At 40.0% G+C, this 20,638-nt stretch overlaps 1 pseudogene; it reads right to left on the reverse strand.

Moving 5' to 3' along the window:
* Positions 1-17,581: 17,581 nt before the first annotated feature.
* Positions 17,582-18,489, reverse strand: LOC109503857 (uncharacterized; annotated as a pseudogene).
* Between the last annotated feature and the right edge of the window lie 2,149 nt (positions 18,490-20,638).

A 20,638-nucleotide genomic window follows, 5' to 3' on the forward strand; every position in this document is an offset into this window, starting at 1 on the left:
TGTCCGCGCCTATTTACAAAACACCTTCCACTAAATATGCAACGTTAGAATTTCATTGAACGGGCCGTCGCTCGAAGAGAATCAATCAGCCAACATCCAAGGAGATCCCGAAACACTGATTTTATTAAGAATCACTATGCTCCGTCGATGCGATTATATATGTGATATAAAGTATGTTTTTAGTTGTATACAAGGTGTCCCAAAAGTAACAGACCACCTTAATAACTCTTCAGTAATGAAGTTTCAAGGAAAATGATTTGAATAAAAGTTGTAGGGATTTAAGTGAGCTACCTTATGACAACCTTAACTTTGACCTTGACCACTATTTTTAAGGTCATTTGAAGATCAACTGTGTTTTTTAAATGAGAACCCTTATTTTTTATTACACTTTTTCTACTAGTTAATTTGAACAACTTTTGTCAAACATTTTTTTATTTGTCTAATATTTTTTGAGATATTTGAGGAAAACTTGATAACTTTTTCAATATTTAACTTACGATATCTCGCTAACCATTTGTCGGAAGAAAAAATGGTACTAGACTTTCTTGCTTTATTTAGTCTCAAGAATATAGTTACAATAGCGCCTTGATTTTTGTTAACTTACTGACTTTTGGAAATTTCAAAATCAAATTAACAAAAATCAGGACACTATTGTAACAATATATTCTTGAGACTAAATAAAGCAAGAAAATCTAGTACTACCTTTTCTTCCGACAAATGGTTAGCGAGACATCGTAAGTTAAATATTGAAAAAATTATCAAATTTTCCTCAAATATTTCAAAAAATATTAGACAAATGAAAAAATGTTTTAGACAAAAGTTGTTCAAATTAACTACTAGAAAAAAACAGTGTAATAAAAAATAAGGATTCCCATTTAAAAAACGCAAGTTGACCTTCAAATGACCTTGAAAATAGAGGTCAAGGTCATTATAAGGTAGCTTAAATCCCTACAACTTTTATTCAGATTATTTTTCTTGAAATTTAAATACTGAAGAGTTATTAGGGTAGTCCGTTACTTTTGGGGCACTCTGTATATATACAAGATATTTCAAAGTTTATCATACAGACAAAAGTTGGAAATAGATTAGGTGTAGCTGAGAAGAAAAGTCATGTACCATAATGTCAAATTGGCAATAGTTATCGAGTTATTAATTAAAATATGTAAGCCAACGAGCGCGTAGAGAGCGGAGAACGGTTGCAGTAAATAGACATTTGGTACAGGCGGAGTCAGCGAGCGGCGATAGGCGAGCGCGCGCGACGAGGGGCAACCGTAAGCGACAAGAGGCTAGCGAGTGCGAACGACGAGGAGCGAGCGAACGCGAACGACGAGGAACGAGCGAGCGCGAACAACGAGGAGTGAGCGAGCGCAAGCGACAAGAGACGAGCGAGCGTACGCGGCGTGTCATAAGGAAAAAATATGACATCGCGCCATCCCGTCTTTTCAAAGGCGATAGAAAAATGATACTATCATTTCCACACCACGTTGCGGTAGATAGCTTGGCGCGTTTTTTTTTATAGTAGTTTCCCCAATAGGCTGAATCCGTTCTTACAATCTAATGTAAGAATTGTTCGAAGTGCCGTCCTCTCTCTCGTTTGCAGAGTTCGGCCCTTCGTACAATATTGCGCGTCGCACGATGCACCATGTCCGGCATAATGGTATCGAAGACAATAGCTTCACGTACTTCGTTTCCTGTACCATTACGCTGACGCTCGATTAAACTTATATGACCCCATATAAAAAAGTCTAATACATTTAAATCTGGCGACCGTGCCGGTCAGATGATTGGACCACCACGACCCATCTACCTGTCCGGAAATTGCGCGTTTAATACCTCCCATACTTCGCGACAAAATGAGCCGGTGCTCCGTCATGTTGATAAATGAGCTCGTATGTTTAATGGTACATTTGCGAGAAGCACTGGTAACTCGTTCTTTAATAACTGTCTATAAATCCTGCCAGTTAAACGCTGCGGGAGGAAATGTGGACCGATCTGGAAATAACGAACGAAAAAATGTTTCACTTAAACAATGGGAAAAATTTGTAACGGCCGAACTCCGCGATTCTGTCGTCGCTACTCGTATTGCGCGAATAAGACTCGTCGGAGTCCGGGTTCGGTGAGGAGGAAAGCAGCGAGACACTTGAGAATAGAAATGTAAATAACTTAGATTTATTCTATGTGGACTTATGTACAAGAGCTCGGCCTCGAAGGCGTTGTCGCGGGTTGCGTCTATTAGGCGTGTCGGTACGGTACGGTGCGGTGCGGTGTGCGGTACACGCGCGTATACGGATGGATAGGCCGCGCGGGAGGCGGAGCCTATTGCGCGACACGTGTAGACAATGACGGCGGTAACGGTGCGGTGATCGGTCTCGCTCCGCGATGCTGGGCGTCTCGGATAATTATCGCCCAATACTCGGCTTGCAATCGCTCGCGTAAAGATGATCGTCGGACCGGAGATTGCGACTCTTGGTCAAACGCACGCACGCGAGTCGCGGAATACGAGCAAGGATTTCGTCCGTCGGGGCCGAGGACTCTCGACAGAGAAGGCGTACGCACCTTCCCGTTTCCCTACGTCTGCGGAGGAAAGCAACCAAGTGCTGCAGACACTCAGCGGAGACGGCGGACGCACCGTCCCGGGTTCTTGGTCGCTAGACGGATCGCCTAGAGGCTAAGTACGCTCAGCGGAGTTCGCCGACGGACGAGCCCCTGGCTCAGGGCGGCGGGTAAGAGCTAGAGACTGCTGAGTACGCTCGACTAAGCACGCATACGCACGAGCCCAGGAAGACGAGAGACGGCCAAGTATCGAGCACGCTCGATCGAGACTGCGGACGCACAATCCCGTTTGCTTAGTCGCCGGTCGGATAGTCGGAAAGCGGAAGGCAGAGCGAAACGGTCCGGATATTCTCACTATCGGCATAAAGTGTCTGGATCGAACGACGGTACGGATCGGTCTGGTCCTGAGAAGCTCGATCGCCGCCGTTTTATAGTTGTATTCTCTACGATTGATACGGCGGCGATCGAGCGGCGCGCCAATCAGCGCGAGGCACGGCGATGGCGCGTGATAACGGCCGCGCGCACTAGCGGCGGCGCGTGATCGCAGCGACGCGCGATAGCGGCAGCACGCGATAATTTCGATCGTTTGAGGTGGCGCAAAGCGCCGTTCTTCGGCCCGACAGATGGTCGGTCGGGCCGGTAATTTGTAACGAGACGCGAATGCACCTCGTTACAAATTATTTTCTTTCTACTTACCACTTGATTTTCGATTATTTCCGCGCACACGTTGATGGACCAACGATACTGAAATCCGCCTTTATGGATGACGTGCGGATTTTCATCGGACCAATATCAAGAGGCACACCGTGCCTATATTACGTGAAGCTGCGAGTTGAAACGAGGTGAGATATTCAATAGCTGAACCGATCGAGGTTTTTTTAGTCCCAATCGATCTGGCCTTAAAAAATAGGAAGAAAAGTGTTCTTGTGCGTTTTGTGTACGTTGTCTTTAATAAGGGCTATATAAACCCATGGGGAAACGGATTTCGCCGTACTTGCGCAGGTAAATAGTACTCATGGAACAATGAAAAACGCTAAATGGATAGAGTGCGCTTCTCAAGCGTTTTCGAGAAAAAACGCTTCAAAGTTTTGCGCGATACATAAGTGCCGCTACAGTAGCGGGGCGACCAAGCAGCGGCGGTGGCGGAGCATAATAGGCGAAGTGCTATGGAGCTGCAGGTCGCCTATTCGTGTCCAGCCTGATTTTCAAATTTTTTTTTTACTTTTTGCAGTAATAAAGTATTGCAGTTAAATATGTAATAATGCGCACGAAATAGGTGGCTTCGTCGGACATTTTGCTTGCAATATGTTAATATAAAAAATATATTTTTGCATGCATATAGGCGGCGCAATTAATTTATACGATATGTACGTAATGTACTAATGTTTCTTTATTTTAAAAGTAAAAAAATACATACAAACTTTAAAGAAATCAGTGAATTAGTCGTCTTCTGTAGGAGTACATGTTGTGGGGTGATAATTATCAAAAAAACAAAAACAATACTAATTTGCACCAGGAACAAATTATAAATCCAACTTTGTTACACGCACACTTTTTTGTAATAAACTAACGGGAAAACGTATTTCATTAACATTCAAAAAGATCGGCCGGTCATCTGTCAGTTTTGACGCAAACCATGCATATAATATCATCGGTTTGAATACTGGAGCACTTAATTGATGTAATATTAATGAATGCAATTTAATCGCATCTTCTCGAGCTGCGATTTCTCTGTTCTTGCAGCAATGTAGGAGAATTCTGTAAGCGCTTAAGGAAATTTTTAACTTGACGGTAGAAATACACGTCGCAAGGTTGACATATAGGCGTACATTTTGGAGGTATTACTTTAACTATACACGTTGCCTCTCCATCTCCGTCGTCAAACATTTCGTCATATATAACTGTATTTGTTTAACCTCCCCGAGAATCAATAATAAATAAAAATTTATTATCTTCTACATATGGTGCAATGATGCGTTCTAAAAACGGTTTGTACAACTCGGTGGTCAGTTTTCCAGATTTCGAACATATGACAACAACATTTTTGTATTTTTCGATGAAGGAATCTACTGTTTTTGTTACTTTAGGGCCAAACTTTATAAAAAAAAAACACAGTTCTCACAGTTCACGTTAGAGACAAGCGTCCTCGGTGGAAGTCGACCGCAGACTAACGTTTTGTAGTATCGAAAAAACTGTACCTGGTGCGCAACGGTCGACCCTTGGACAAAATTTGCCATAAGATCAAAGAAACTCTTTGTTCGCTTCGGCTATCCACATGCTTACAATAAGGGAACCGGCTTTCAAGGGTCGGCCGGCGCAGGTACAAAACGTTAAAATGTACACGTGAACTAGTAGCATTGACTGATTTCTTTAAAGTTTGTATATATTTTTTTACTTTTAAAATAAAGAAACATTAGTACATTACGTACATATCGTATAAATTAATTGCGCCGCCTATATACATGCAAAAATATATTTTTTTATATTAACATACTGCAAGCAGAATGTCCGACGAAGCTACCTATTTCGTGCGCATTATTACATATTTAACTTCAATACTTTATTACTGCAAAGAAAAGTAAAAAAAAATTGGAAATCAGGCTGGACACGAACAGGCGACCTGCAGCTCCGTAGCGCTTCGCCTAGTATGCTCCGCCACCGCCGCTGCTTGATCGCCCCGCTACTACTGTACTACTGTAGTGGCACTTATGTACCGCGCAAAACTTTGAAGCGTTTTTTCTCGAAAACGCTTGAGAAGCGCACTCTATCCATTTAGCGTTTTTCATTGTTTCATGAGTACTACTTACCTGCGCAAGTACGGCGAAATCCGTTTCCCCATGGGTTTATATAGCCCTTGTAAGTGGAAGCATTTTAAGCTAAAGTCTGAATCATGGAAAATTTCGATTCAGTAAGAAAAAGATGTCGGACGCAAAAGAGTGGGGCTATGCGTGCACATTGCTTTCCCGACACAAAGGGCGCTACGAGAACGCTGAAGAAGCAAACAGCAGCGAATGCGAGCAAGCGAGAGAGAGTGAGAGGGAGGTGCTTATTGACTCGTAGTCTTGGGAGATCGCTCTTCGATTTTTTTAAAAATAACGCAGTATACATTAAGCACGCAACATCGGTGCATCATCAGTGGGATACATCAGTGATTGATTAGGATATTTTAATTAAACATTAGTGATTGATTAAGAAGTATGATTAATATTATATGTTTATTATATTTTTTTAGCTCGTTTTCTATCCATTTCTTCTTTTTTATCTTGCACTTGCAAGCTCGCGTAGCGTAAGAGCACAAAATTATGATGAATAATTATGACAAGTATACGCGAGTATGTGCGAATATGCATGAGTATTTTTAAGCAGATTGCCTGCATTTAACACTCTTTTTCAGCTGATGAGTGGCTGCACGTTAATACGAATCTCTTTTATAACTCAAGACATTGAAATAAATTGAGTGAAAATGTACGTATTAACATGCAGTTACTTGCAGCTGAAAAAAGAATGTTAAAGACGGGCAATCTGTTTAAAAATACTCATGCATCCTCAAAAATATATTTGGTATTAATTAACTACCGTGCCTCTTGATTTCAGTAATGGCTAATAATAAGAAGGACCATTTAATAAATGATATGAAGGACGAGTTGCAGAAAATTGCCATTGAACAAGAAAATACAAATTTAAAAACTGAAAATGAAGACCTAAAAAAAAAGTTAATAAAAATAGAGGCCCAGCTCAAATTATTAATTGAAAAAACGAAAGATATTAAGTGTACAACTTTGCTTCCGCCGTTTTTTTCCGAAATTCGAGGCTTTATTGTAAAAAACTGGTTATACATTTATGACTCAAAATATTGTCCATCGCTGGCCATCTACTTTCTCCCATCTTTCGGGCAGCGTACGAATCCCGCGTTGAAAAAACGTCATATTTTGAAGCAATCCACGAATCGGTCCAATTTCTTCTTCATAAGACCGGAAGTGCTAGTCAACTAGGCCGTGTGCTATTGATCGAAACAAGTGATAGTCAGAGAGAGCAACGTCTGGAGAATACGGCAGGTGAGGTAGGACTTCGATTTCAACGTTTCCAAGTATGTCTTGACTACTTTCGCAACATGGGGTCGAGCATTGTCATGCTGCAAAATCACTTTATCGTGTCTCTCGTTGCATTGCAGCCGTTTGTCTTTCAATGCTCGGTTCAAACGCATTAATTGCGTCTGATAACGATCACCTGTGATTGTTTCAGTCGGTTTTAACAGCTCATAATACACTACGCCAAGCTGGTCCCACCAAATACAGAGCATGACCTTAGAGCCGTGAATATTCGGTTTGGCCGTCGACGTGGAAGCATGACCGGGATATGCCCATGATTTTCTGCGTTTACCGATTTACTGCGGGTTACCGTAATGAATCCATTTTTCGTTCCCAGTCACAATGCGATACAGAAATCCCTTCCGTCTTAACCTCTCAAGCAACTGTTCACAAGCAAACAAACGCCGTTCAACATCTCTCGGTTTCAACTCGTACGGCACCCAATTTCCTTGCTTCTGAATCATTCCCATGTCTTTGAGGCGTTTTGAAATTGCTTGTTGAGTCACTCCCAATGATCGTGCCAATTCTTCTTGACTTTGACACGAGTCTTCATTAAGTAATGCCTTCAATTCTGCATCTTCGAAAACTTTCTCTCTTCCACCGCTCTTCCGCTCTGCCGATCTTCGACGTGAAAATCACCGTTCTTGAAACATTGAAACCACTCACGACACGTTCTTTCACTAATAGCGGCCTCACCATACGTATTTGAGAGCATTCGATGAACCTCAGTCGCAGATTTCTTCATATTGAAGCAGAAAATTAAAACCTCCCGCAAATGACGAGAATTTGGCTCGTAAACTGACATTTTCAATCGAGAATAACTTTATGATGCAGACACAAATCGACTAATGTTTCTATGGGGTTATATTGACAGATGCCCAAGTTTATTGCATGACGTCTATGATCTATTTATTTCGACTACTACTTACCGTTAAAGCCATCTATAGGAAAACGGCGGAAGCAAAGTTGTACACTCAGAGGCAGGTATGGTGTCCCTCGGCGATGTCGTGTATACGCCTGTAGAACAATCGAAAGCAATGACAGGCATATACGCATACGCATATGGGCGTACTGTACAGCGCGAGAGAAGCGAAGAAGGAGAAATGGTGGGAGACGTTCCGAAGTTGCATCTTTTTCGCACGTCGCACGATTGAGAGAGAAAGCATTAGCAGACGTGGTACGGTTAATGGTGTCCTCAATAGCTGTCTCACTCACTCTACGCTTGAATGCAAGGAATATGAGTGAGACAACTATAGAGACACCGCGCTGTCTCTATAGGTGTCTCGCTCGCTCTACGCTTGAATGCAAGGAATATGAGTGAGACAGCTATAGAGACACCGCGCTGTCTCTATAGGTGTCTCGCTCGCTCTAATAGCCATGTATCGCGCTTTCCTCTTTTCTCCTTAGCAGAAATGCCGATTAAGGAGGGAATCCTGTCTGTAGGCCAGAAGCTATTTTCACGAATTTTTTTTTCGGAAACTAAGCAGACGACTGATTTCAAACTTGATAGAAATAATAATATATATTTTATTGATGAGAATGAATTTTTATAGTGTTATATGAATAATAATAATGTAGCAAATACACAAAAAATAACGTGACGTGTTTATACGCGCGCCGTTTCACGGTTTCTATAAAATCTCGAAATACGGTGGACTGGGACAGAAACGCAAGATAATTAATAATTATTAATTATTAATTACTTCTGAAAAGACTGCGGGAAGGAGGGAGGGATAAGTGCAACATCCTCCTTTAAATGCTATTTAAAATGTAGGCTCTGCTCTTGAAAATATAAAAAGAAATTAGGAGACTGAATAATAATAAAAATTACAGTAATAATAACGAGACGCTATATACAGCATCTCCTGAAACCAGAGAAAAAACCTTTTTTTTACATATAAAAGTCGATCGATCGACTTCAGCATGTAGTTACATACATATTCGAAACATGCCTATCTATCGTGTGAACTAGCGAAATTAAAAAATATTAATTTTTTATATGCACCGCGCTGTCTCTATACGTGTCTCGCTCGCTGTAATATATCGCGCTTTTCTCTTTTCTCCTTAGCAGATGCCGATTATTATATTATATTATTATTATATTATTATTATATTATTATTATATTATATTATTATTATATATACTATTATAATTATATATTATTATATATTATTATTATATGCGAGGGGGGGTGAGTGGGAGAGAGTGTAAGAGGTGAGTGTGAGAGAGGAGAGTGTGAGAGAGAGAGAATGTGAAAGAATGAGAATGTGAAAGAGAGAATGGGCGTGAGAGAGAGTGAGAGAGAGAGAGAGAGGAAGTGCGAGAGAGAGGGAGAGAGAGAGAGAGAGAGTGAGAGAGAGTATGAGAGAGAGATTGCGTGAGAAAGAGAATGAGAGAGAAAAAGAGAGAGAGAGAGTGTGTGGGAGAGAAAGAGAAAGAGTGTGTGAGAGTGTGTGTGTGTGAGAGAATATATACAGGGTGGACCATTTTAACCTTTAATGGAGAATAACTCGACCGGTGAGCGAAATAATGAAAAAAGTTTCATACAAAAGTTGTTGGACAAGGAGGGGGACGTATGACCATATCCTTGAATTTGACCTTGACTTTGACCTTAGGGGTTATTTGAAGGTCAAATAACATTTTTTAAATGGAATTGCCTATTTTCGACCCTGGATTTGGAAAGAGCGGGAAATTTTAGAATAGGATATGGTATGATCGATAAGATCATATGTCATGTTTTGAGGTCATTTCAAAGTCAAAAGGAACTTGTACGTGTATTCATGCGAAAATCGTATCTGTATACTGGGATTTCTAAATTATCTTCTACACTTAGCATTACCCAGAGACAACGACGTGGACGTGGTAGAATTCTGCCTCTTTCGGGGTGCTTGTTTAGAGTTAGTCCCCTTGCCTCTCACTATGCATACTTTGCTATTGTTAATCTAGCTATTCAAAAGGTTTTCGAAAGTTGCACCGTTAGCATTTATGCAATAATTGAGCCTTCTTTGGAAATGGGCCACTGTGCTGAGCAAGACATTTCGTGGAATCGCTTCGTCTTATGCGATTTTCCATATCTTCTCTTGTTGTTGGTTCTTCTTTGAAAACAACTTCTTTCAAATAGCCCCAGAGATAAAAATCGAGTGACGTCAAATCAGGAGAACGAGGAGGCCATGCAATCGGACCCTCTCGACCAATCCATCGGTTCGGATACCTTTCATCTAAAAACCTCCTGACTATACGTGCAAAGTGCGGTGGTGCACCATCCTGTTGGAAGAACATCCTTCTCCTGGTTTCCAAGTCTACGTTCTCCAACAAATGAGGCAATTGGTCTGTGAGCAAATCGAGGTACGTATTTGCATTCACAGTACGTTCGAAAAAGAATGGACCGACCAAGTATCCATTAACAATCCCGCACCAGACATTGAGGCTACAGCGGTGTTGATTGTTAATGGATACTTGGTCAGTCCATTCTTTTTCGAACGTACTGTGAATGCAAATACGTACCTCGATTTGCTCACAGACCAATTGCCTCATTTGTTGGAGAACGTAGACTTGGAAACCAGGCGAAGAATGTTCTTCCAACAGGATGGTGCACCACCGCACTTTGCACGTATAGTCAGGAGGTTTTTAGATGAAAGGTACCCGAACCGATGGATTGGTCGAGAGGGTCCGATTGCATGGCCTCCTCGTTCTCCTAATTTGACGTCACTCGATTTTTATCTCTGGGGCTATTTGAAAGAAGTTGTTTTCAAAGAAGAACCAACAACAAGAGAAGATATGGAAAATCGCATAAGACGAAGCGATTCCACGAAATGTCTTGCTCAGCACAGTGGCCCATTTCCAAAGAAGGCTCAATTATTGCATAAATGCTAACGGTGCAACTTTCGAAAACCTTTTGAATAGCTAGATTAACAATAGCAAAGTATGCATAGTGAGAGGCAAGGGGACTCACTCTAAACAAGCACCCCGAAAGAGGCAGAATTCTACCACGTCCACGTCGTTGTCTCTGGGTAATGCTAAGTGTAGAAGATAATTTAGAAATCCCCGTATACAGATACGATTTTCGCATGAATACACGTACAAGTTCCTTTTGACTTTGAAATGACCTCAAAACATGATATTTGATCTTATCGATCATACCATATCCTATTCTAAAATTTCCCGCTCTTTCCAAATCCGGGGTCGAAAATAGGCAATTCCATTTAAAAAATGTTATTTGACCTTCAAATAACCCCTAAGGTCAAAGTCAAGGTCAAATTCAAGGATATGGTCATACGTCCCCCTCCTTGTCCAACAACTTTTGTATGAAACTTTTTTCATTATTTCGCTCACCGGTTGAGTTATTCTCCATTAAAGGTTAAAATGGTCCACCCTGTATATATGATATACAGGTTGCACGATTTATCTGAAGATATTGAAATATATCGAGAACTATGCATTGGATAAAAAAAAGTGGTTAATGAAAGTTGTTAGCCTCGAAGGGGGACATCCAATAATACCAAACTCGACCTCCCACCCCACCCCCTGGGGGTGGGGGTTGAGGGCAACTTTGAAATCTTAAATGGAAACCCCCATTTTTTATTGCAGATACGGATTCTACGCCACAAAATACGTAAATTTTGTCCGAAAGTTTTTTTTTTATTTGTGATAGATGGCGCTGTAATCGCAAAAAATTATATTTTCCGCAATTCTCCAGTAATGATCATTGGATTGAGAAATAAAAATACCTGTTCAATATTTTTAAAGAACATAATAAAAGTTATTCCCCCCCCCATCCTCTCGGGGTAGGGTGGGTGATAACGTTCAAATCTCAAATGGGGACCCACATTTTTCATTGCAGAATTAGATTGTACGTGAAATTTTTATTGAAATAATTTTTTTCATTCATGATAGATAGCATTGCACTGCCTTTTATAATAAGCCGTAGTTCGCCATACACCCACAGTGGCGCGTCGAGCAGTTCCCTCTTCGATTCGGGTTTCCATTTGAGATTTGAACGTTACCACCCACCCTACCCCGAGAGGATGGGGGGGGGAATAACTTTTATTATGTTCTTTAAAAATATTGAACAGGTATTTTTATTTCTCAATCCAATGATCATTACTGGAGAATTGCGGAAAATATAATTTTTTGCGATTACAGCGCCATCTATCACGAATAAAAAAAAAGTTTCGGACAAAATTTACGTATTTTGTGGCGTAGAATCCGTATCTGCAATGAAAAATGGGGGTTTCCATTTAAGATTTCAAAGTTGCCCCCAACCCCCACCCCCATGGGGTGGGGTAGGAGGTCGAGTTTGGTATCATTGGATGTCTCCCTTCGAGACTAACAACTTTCATTAACCACTTTTTTTTATCCAATGCATAGTTCTCGAGATATTTCAATGTCTTCAGATAAATCGTGCACCCTGTATATACGAGGGTGGTCTGATAAGTACTTAGCCTACAAAAGAGAAACGAAAATTTTGGAAAAGTGGCGATTTATTTCTCAACATAGTCTCCTTTTAGCTCGATACACTTGACCCAGCGATGCTCCAACTTCTTTAACCCGTCTGAAAAATATGTTTTCTCGAGGTCTGCAAAGTAGGCCTCCGTGGCGGCGATGACCTCCTCATTCGACTTAAATTTCTGCCCGGCGAGTGACTTTTTCAAGTTTGGAAACAAAAAGAAGTCGCACGGGGCCAAATCTGGAGAATACGGTGGATGGGGCAGCATTTCGTAGCCCAATTCGACTAATTTGACCGTGGCGAGGGCGGAGGTGTGAGCCGGTGCATTGTCATGGTGGAAGAGCACTGTTTTCTTCGCCAAATGGGGCCGTTTTTTCAGCAATTCGGCGTCGAATCGGCCCAATAATTCGACATAGTACAGCCCTGTGACCGTTTTGCCCTTCTCCAGGTAGTCGATGTAGATCACACCTTGTGAATCCCAGAAAACGGTGGCCATCACCTTTCCGGCCGATAGGACAGTCTTCGCTTTCTTCGGAGCACGTTCGCCGGGTGAAGTCCACTGTTTCGACTGTTCCTTGGTCTCTGGTGTGTACCAGTGGATCCATGTTTCGTCGACGGTCACGAAACGACGCAAAAACTCCTTCGGATTGCGCTTAAACAGCGTCAAACACTGCTCTGAAGTGGTCTCACGGTTGCGCTTGTTGTCCGGAGTGAGCAAACGCGGCACCCATCGCGCCGACAGCTTTCTCATGCCCAAAATTTCATGCAGGATATGACCCACGCGGTCTTTTGAGATGCCTACTGTCTCAGCTATCTCGCGCACCTTCAATCGGCGGTCTGCCAATACGAGATCGTGGATTTTTGTCATGTTATCCTCCGTGGTAGCCGTTTTCGGGGCACCTGGGCGTGACTCATCAAAAACCGACGTGCGACCACGTTGAAACTCGTTAAACCAATTTTTGACGGTCGCCATCGAAGGAGAAGAGTCACCGTACACAGCATCCAAGCGCTCTTTGATTTCGCTGCGCGATTTCCCTTCCAAAAACAAGAATCGAATCACCGACCGATATTGCTCTTTTTCCATTTTTCTAAAATCCGCGGACACGCCCGCTTCCACACGCGGTCAAAACAAAACTACGAGTCCGATTCGGCTGAAATTTCGACAGTAGCCGTCTACGAGAATGTACTACACGATAGTAAATTTCTCTTGCGATAGTGGCGCCATCGGGCGGTGAGGCTAAGTACTTATCGGACCGCCCTCGTATATATGTTATATGTATGTATATATGTATGTACATATACATGGTCGAAAGTTTATTTATTAGTATTTAAAGATAAAAAAAATACGAATGTTCAGATATTGGTACATGTCCAGCTATTGGTACTTTTACCTTATTCTTTATTGCTAACAAATCTGACTCCAGCAGACCAGCGCAAATACGCGACAGGACACGCAACGCGTGATATCTAATGAATGTACAGATTTTCCACAGTAACAATACAATCATATTACGCGTCGCATATCACGTTACGACTTTGACAAGTTCTGAGGAAAACATGTGTACAAAGGTCGTCTCACCGCATCACATGTACTGATTAGCCTATCTTTTTTTATTAATATAAAAATGTCACATTGTAATTTGTAAAAAGATATAGGACTTTTTCGCTCAGTTAATGAGTTTTATGTGCACATGGATATACACTCTGTATATATATATAAATGTCTGTGTGTGTATGTGTGTGTGTGTGAGTGACAAATTATTTAATTTTAATTGTAAGTTGAATCTAAAATTACATAGAATATTATATTTACGTATGATTATTTTTGCAAGACCTAAATCTTGGAAGCTTCACTTACTTTTTTTTCCAACCCAACTAAAATGTTGTGCGAAACAATTTGTCACAGCCTTTTTTAATATCAGGTGTAGTAAAAAGAAATCCATTATTTTTGCATGAAATTGAAGGCTTTAATTACCATAGTTAGAATGATCCGATTTAGGTCAAATATACGCCGTTTTGTTCGATAACTTGTTGCCATTTTGAAGGTAATTTCATTATGCCTCTCTCATAGAAGCCCTCGTCCCTATTGGCAAAAAATTGAGACAGTCGATTTTCACAAGCCTCTCTTGAAGCGAATTTTTCACCAGCAAAATTGTTCGCCATGGACAGGAACAGATGGTAATCACGTGGTGCCAGGTCCGGACTATAAGGTGGATGCATAAGAACCTCCCAACCAAGCTTCCGGAGCTTCTGGTGAGTCACTATCGATGTGTGTGGCCTGGCATTGTCCTGATGGAACACAATTTCTCTCCTATTGGCCAAAGCTGGCCGCTTCTGGGCGATTGCTTCCTTTAGACGGTCCAATTGTTGACAGTACAGTTCCGAGTTAAGAGTTTTGCCGTAGGGGAGCAGCTCATAGTAGATAATTCCCTGCCAATCCCACCAAACACACAGCAAAACCTTCCTCGCCGTCAATCCTGGCTTGGCCACCGTTTCCGCCGGCTCACCGCGATTCGACCACAACCGTTTTCGCTTGACGTTGTCGTAAGTTATCCACTTTTCATCACCAGTGACCAACCGCTTCAGAAATGGGTCGATTTTGTTGCGATTCAGCAGCGATTCGCAGATGGAAATTCGGTCCATGAGGTTTTTTTTCGTTAACTCGTGTGGCACCCATACATCGAGCTTCTTTTTGTATCCAGCCTTATTCAAATGGTTCCAAACGGTTTTTTGTGCAATCTTTAGCTCTTGGGCAATCGAAACAGTGCTTACATGACGGTCGGACTCGACAATGTCCATGATTTTATCGATATTTTCGACAATTGGCCTTCCAGTGCGTGGTGCATCTTTGACATCGAAATTACCGGAACGGAATCGACGAAACTAAAATTGCGCGTGATTGGCTGTTACAGTATCAGGACCATAAACACTATTCACATTTTCAGCCGCCTGGTTTGCGTTTTCGCCTTTATCGAAGAAAAACTGTAAAATATAGCGTATTTTCTTTTTGCTAGTGTCCATCTTTGACGCGCGCTCAAACAAAACTGAGTCAACTGATCACAAAACTGTCAGTAAAGTTTTTTTAGTACGAAATCTCATCTTTCTAACGCCATCTAGTGGAACCCGATCGGATTTATACAACGCGAGATACAGATAACCAAAGCCATCTATTGGAAAAATAATGGATTTCTTTTTACTACACCTGATATATTGCGTACCATTATGTGCGCAGTGTTCCCGCCGACGAGTTTAAATGTATTAATCTGAAAGAAATATATACAAGATATACCAGGTGTGTCGGTAATTCCTTTCCGGTTTCTTCGCTAAAGAAAACACGTTATTTACAATGGATAGTTAAAATATATTTATTCAAAGTATTGGCCATTTGATTCTATATATTTTGTCCATCTCTCAGGCAATTTATGGATGCCATTCCAAAAGAACTGTTTCTCCTTTGAGCTAAACCATTCATCGAGCCATTTTTTAACTTCTTCGAAATCGGCGAAGTACTGCTCTGCAAGCGCGTGGCCCATCGATGCGAAAAGGTGGTAGTCGAATGGAGCCAGGTCTGGAGAATACGGCGGGTGCGATAAAACTTCCCATCCAAGTGATTTCAACACTTCTTTGACTGGTTTTGCTGTATGAGACGGCGCGTTGTCATGCTGCAAAATCACCTTATCATGTCTTTGAGCGTATTATGGACGTTTTTCGATCAATGCACAGTTCAAATTGATCATTTGTTGTTGGTAGCGATCAGTATTAACTGTTTCTGCAGGTTTCAACAGTTCATAATATACGACATCAACCTGGTCCCACCAGACACAGAGCATGGTCTTGCGACCAAAGCGATTTGGCCTCGCAGTCGATGGGCCGCCTTCGCCAGGTGATAACCATGATTTTTTTCGCTTGGGATTTTCAAAATAAATCCATTTTTCATCACCCGTTACTATTCGATGCAGAAATTACTTCCTTTCATACCTTTGAAGCAGCATTTCACTGACGATTTTTCGATTTTCCAATTGCCTGTCATTCAATTCATGTGGCACCCATCTTCCCATCTTTTGGATCTTTCCCATCGCTTGTAATCGTTCACAAATTGCTACTCGGCTCACATTCAACTTTTCTGCCAATTGTTTTTGAGTTGTTGTTTTTGTTGGGTCTTCATCCAATAACTCCTGCAATTCCGCATCTTCAAACGTTTTCGGCCTATCAGGACGTTTTTTGTCTTGAATGTTGAAATCACCACATTTGAATTGTCGAAACCACGTTTCACATGTTCTTATGGTTGGAGCATGCTTACCGTAAGTCTCTACCAGCAAACGATGACTTTCAGCGGCTTTTTTCTTTTGATTAAACAAGAAAAGTAATGCGTGCCGCAAATGCACGTTTTCAGGCATAAAACTCGACATTTTCAAAAAATTATTAATCTATAACGCTGTTATTTTGGCGGAACGTAACTTGTGTAGTTTTGAGGTTAATGTCAGTAGAATAAAATGACATATGTATCAAATCATAACATTGCATATTTATGGCTAGTGACATCTGTTACAAAAACCGGAAAGTAATTACCGACATACCTGGTAAATATTAGAAAACATTGCTTTTATATTGATTCATGCTTTCTCTATAAAGTACTAATAAACTAGTGGATAAATGTTAAATGTCATTATTTAAATATGGAACGTTAGATGTGTTGTACAACGAAATAATAATAAAAAAGTATATTTCTAAAATATCGTACCGCTTCGTCTTTGAAATGAACTTCCTTCAATTGTTCTTCAAAAGATGTTAAGTCTTCAAATGTTGTTATAGGCAACTCTATAACAATCTCTTCTTGATTGGAATAATTTGAACGTTGCATTTTGTCTTCCACTATATCTATTTTATTTTCAATATTATTAAGTTTACGTAAAATTCTATTTAGTTTTCTTACAAGTAGTTTTCTGTCTTCTGAAAAATTTATAATAATTAAATGTAGCAATTAATGTTGTTTACTATTAAGAATTACATAAAAATATAGCTTTTATATAAAATATCTAAAAATGATAGATATGATAAACGTCCCTGGCTAGTCGCTGTTTTCGTCCTTGTCTCATGACGTCAGAAGTGAGAAATCGCATGTCAAAAATTCCTGCCAACCACGGCTAAATAAAAAGATATATTCATAAAACGACACCTGTTATCTATTCGGTAAACTTGTAAAATGCTCCCAACACTTTTCTTTTGCTATGAAAATCAATAAGTAACCATTACATAATTGGGATAACAAACTTACCTTTTAACCTATCTTTTCTCATGATTTCTGTTATGTAAATTTTACGGATATTTACTGATTTTCATAGCAAAAGAAATATATTCGGAGCATTTTACAAGTTTGCCGAATCGATCACAAATGTCGTTTTATGGATACATATTTTTATTTAGCTGTAGTTTGCAGTTATTTTTGACATGCGATTCCTCGCTTCTGACGTCAAACAAAGATAGAAACAGCGATTAGCCAGGGACCTTATACATACCATATGTAAAACGGTTTTCGGTGTCGCTATCTCCATGAGATTTATCTGTAGAATCTTTAATGTTCTTCGGAAAACATTCAGAGTTAAGAGTTCTATCTGAAGAGCAAAAGCATTACCAATTACTTTTGATATTAACATTATATAGTCTTCATGAATTATAGTTACTACTCACCGCTTCCACTCATTGCACAGGAAGTACTTGCTTGGCGTAATATATTTGTTGGATTGGTTTTAATCGAGTTTTGAATATGCAATTTTTTATTAGATGATACAAAGTCTCCAATTTGTGGATAAGCAGGCATAAATTTGGCAAAAGTTTGTCTGAGCCTATTGTTTTCGTTTTTATCTATACATGCATCTTCGTCTGAAGAAGATGATATAGGTATTTGAGCTTTCATCTTCTTTTTTTATTCTGTTCTCTTAATTCTGTTCTCTTAATTCGTCAGAAGACATATCTATATTAGATATGTCTTCCGCAAGGACTAGTTTTTCTATTCCTTCTTCGTAAGTATCTGTAAAATTGAAAACGAAGTTATGTATTAATAAGTTATGTATAAATTATGATTCATACTAATAATAACTTATAACATGTGTACTACAGTGATGGAAACAAATTAAATACGAATGTTTCTTTTTCTACTGTGTAATTTCAGAATATAACAATTAATTTTTACCAGCTGTGCTAAAAATCCTCTTAACTGCTAATTCGTCCCATTCAATATTATTTTTTGGCATCTCTCTCGTCACTATAGCTTTGTTTATCCGGAATTTACTTTTTAAATGAGCAGGCCAAATACTTGATTTTTTATCTGCATTGTACCACGATGCAGGTATTATTTGTAGTCCATCGTAGAATTCCACAATTATATATGCCTTGTTATTCATTGTTCTTAAAGGTTAAAAATACTTCTATTGAGTGTCTATTGAGGTATAAAAATATGTATATAATGCATTATATGTTTGTTTAATAAATATTTTGAGAACGCAAAAAACTGAGTGAACATTATAAAGTATTTAAAACATGTGTAACGCATTATATATCCCTAACAAAATACATTTATGGACAGAGTCCGACATTGATCTCTTGACACTTACCAGACATAGGATTATTATTTATTTTGAATTGTTGCTAATTATATGTATTCGTAAACTATGACTATAGATAATTGAAAAAGCGACACCTATACCTAAAAGGAGCTAGGATCTGTAAATCTGACACTATAAAGTCTTCGACAATCAGTCAATTTCTAATGACCATAGATGTAGTAAGTGTCAAGAGATCAATACCGGTGTCTCGACAATGATTCATTCCATCCTAGATGTAGAAAGATAAGCCAAAAAAATGTTCATTCTCTTCTATGTAGAATAATCATATACGTAAAAAGCTATATACCGTAAATTGTATCGTATACAGTATTGTAAAATGATTAAATATGAATACAATCCTTGTACCATATTTTTCACAATAAGATTTTTATGGTATGTGACTCTTTACTTATATCATTTCCCTACATGCAACAGGGTGAGCATCTTTTGGGCTTGCCTTTCTAAGTGTAGGATAGGACGAATCGATGTTCAGGGGTGTACATGTTACTATATTATATGATTTAAAGGAAATATTGCAAATGTGTTGGGCTTATTTGCCAACGGAATTTTCCATGCTTTACCAAGCACATCTGTAATTGGATAAGAAAACATTTCATCACTATTAATCATCATTACTTTTATACCAAATTCGCTAGATTTACAATGTACTTCATAAACATTATTTACATATGTAAGTTTTTTACCAATAACGAAAATATCTTCATTTTTTTTCACAATGTTTAAAACAACAATATAACACCCGTTTCTTAAAAGACAACAACTATTACTATTATTATTACTTTTGCAATCAATGTTAAATTTTTTAGTAAATAAATGTAGATATTGTGATTGAAAATTAATACAATCTGGAGATATTGGTCCATTGTTATGCAAATATTTTAATGAAAATAAATTGGCTATATTATATTGGATTTAGGTTTTGATAACAGAAAATCGATATTTTCTTTTTCATTATATCTCTTCATCAATTGTTGCAATGGTTTTTCCTTCTTTTTTAATAATCTTTTAATGGACATCATGTAGTTCTCAAAACGAAAGGCACTGAAATTATCTAACGGACCATATATTCTCACATCGGAACATAAATGTAATAGGTTGTGGACATTATGTGATATATATTTTTTACCATACAATATTTGAAATGATGAGACAAAATTTTATAGTAAAGCCTGAGCATAATTAATTAACTCTAGTTTACACAAATCTGAACGAACAAGAATTGTGGTAGCTACATGAAGCGTAAGAAAATGATGATACAGGTTATTTGTTGTGATGTGGCGGCCGTGAAGGCGCCCGTCACAGTGCGAACCCTCGGTCCTTACGCGAGGTTTGCGGGGGGGGAAGAGTATCGCGCGAGAATTGCGGGGGAGAGGAGCCGCATTGCCCCCCCCCCCGTATTAATTGGTATTAGTGATAGGAGCGCGCAGGTGTGACGGTCCCGCGTCCCCGAGCTTTGTGCCCCTGGACCTCCTGCGCCGCCCATCCAGACCGAAAGAGCCAGAGGAAAGAAGAGGACGTCACCCATCGCCCGGACCGCCACCTCAGGTGAATGCTCCTCCTTCTCTCTATTATTGCCGACTCCCGTATCGCCTTAAAAGATTCTCGCTGCCGTTTCCGTTGTCCACAGGCCCGTAGGAATATCCAGCGAAGCTATCGTCACTCCCGTGCTCGAAGCGTGATCGCAGGCGAAACAAAGCCGGCCTAGGCGAAACGACAGCGGGAGCGCGAGCGAGAGAGAGAACGCGCGAGAGTGAGACCGAGACCCGTTCCGCGGATCGATAACAAAGATCCGCGGAAGGATTCCCGTATTGGGAGATAAAACGAGGAACGGGGAGAGAAGTGTAGCGAGACACAACAATGAAGAAAGGAGCGACACTGTTTTTGGGAGAAAATAAAAGAGCGAACTTCCGTTTTCGCTCTCTCTTAT

This window comes from Harpegnathos saltator, unplaced genomic scaffold, assembly GCF_003227715.2.
Source record: "Harpegnathos saltator strain DR-91 unplaced genomic scaffold, Hsal_v8.6 scaffold765, whole genome shotgun sequence".
Classification (NCBI taxonomy): domain Eukaryota; kingdom Metazoa; phylum Arthropoda; class Insecta; order Hymenoptera; family Formicidae; genus Harpegnathos; species Harpegnathos saltator.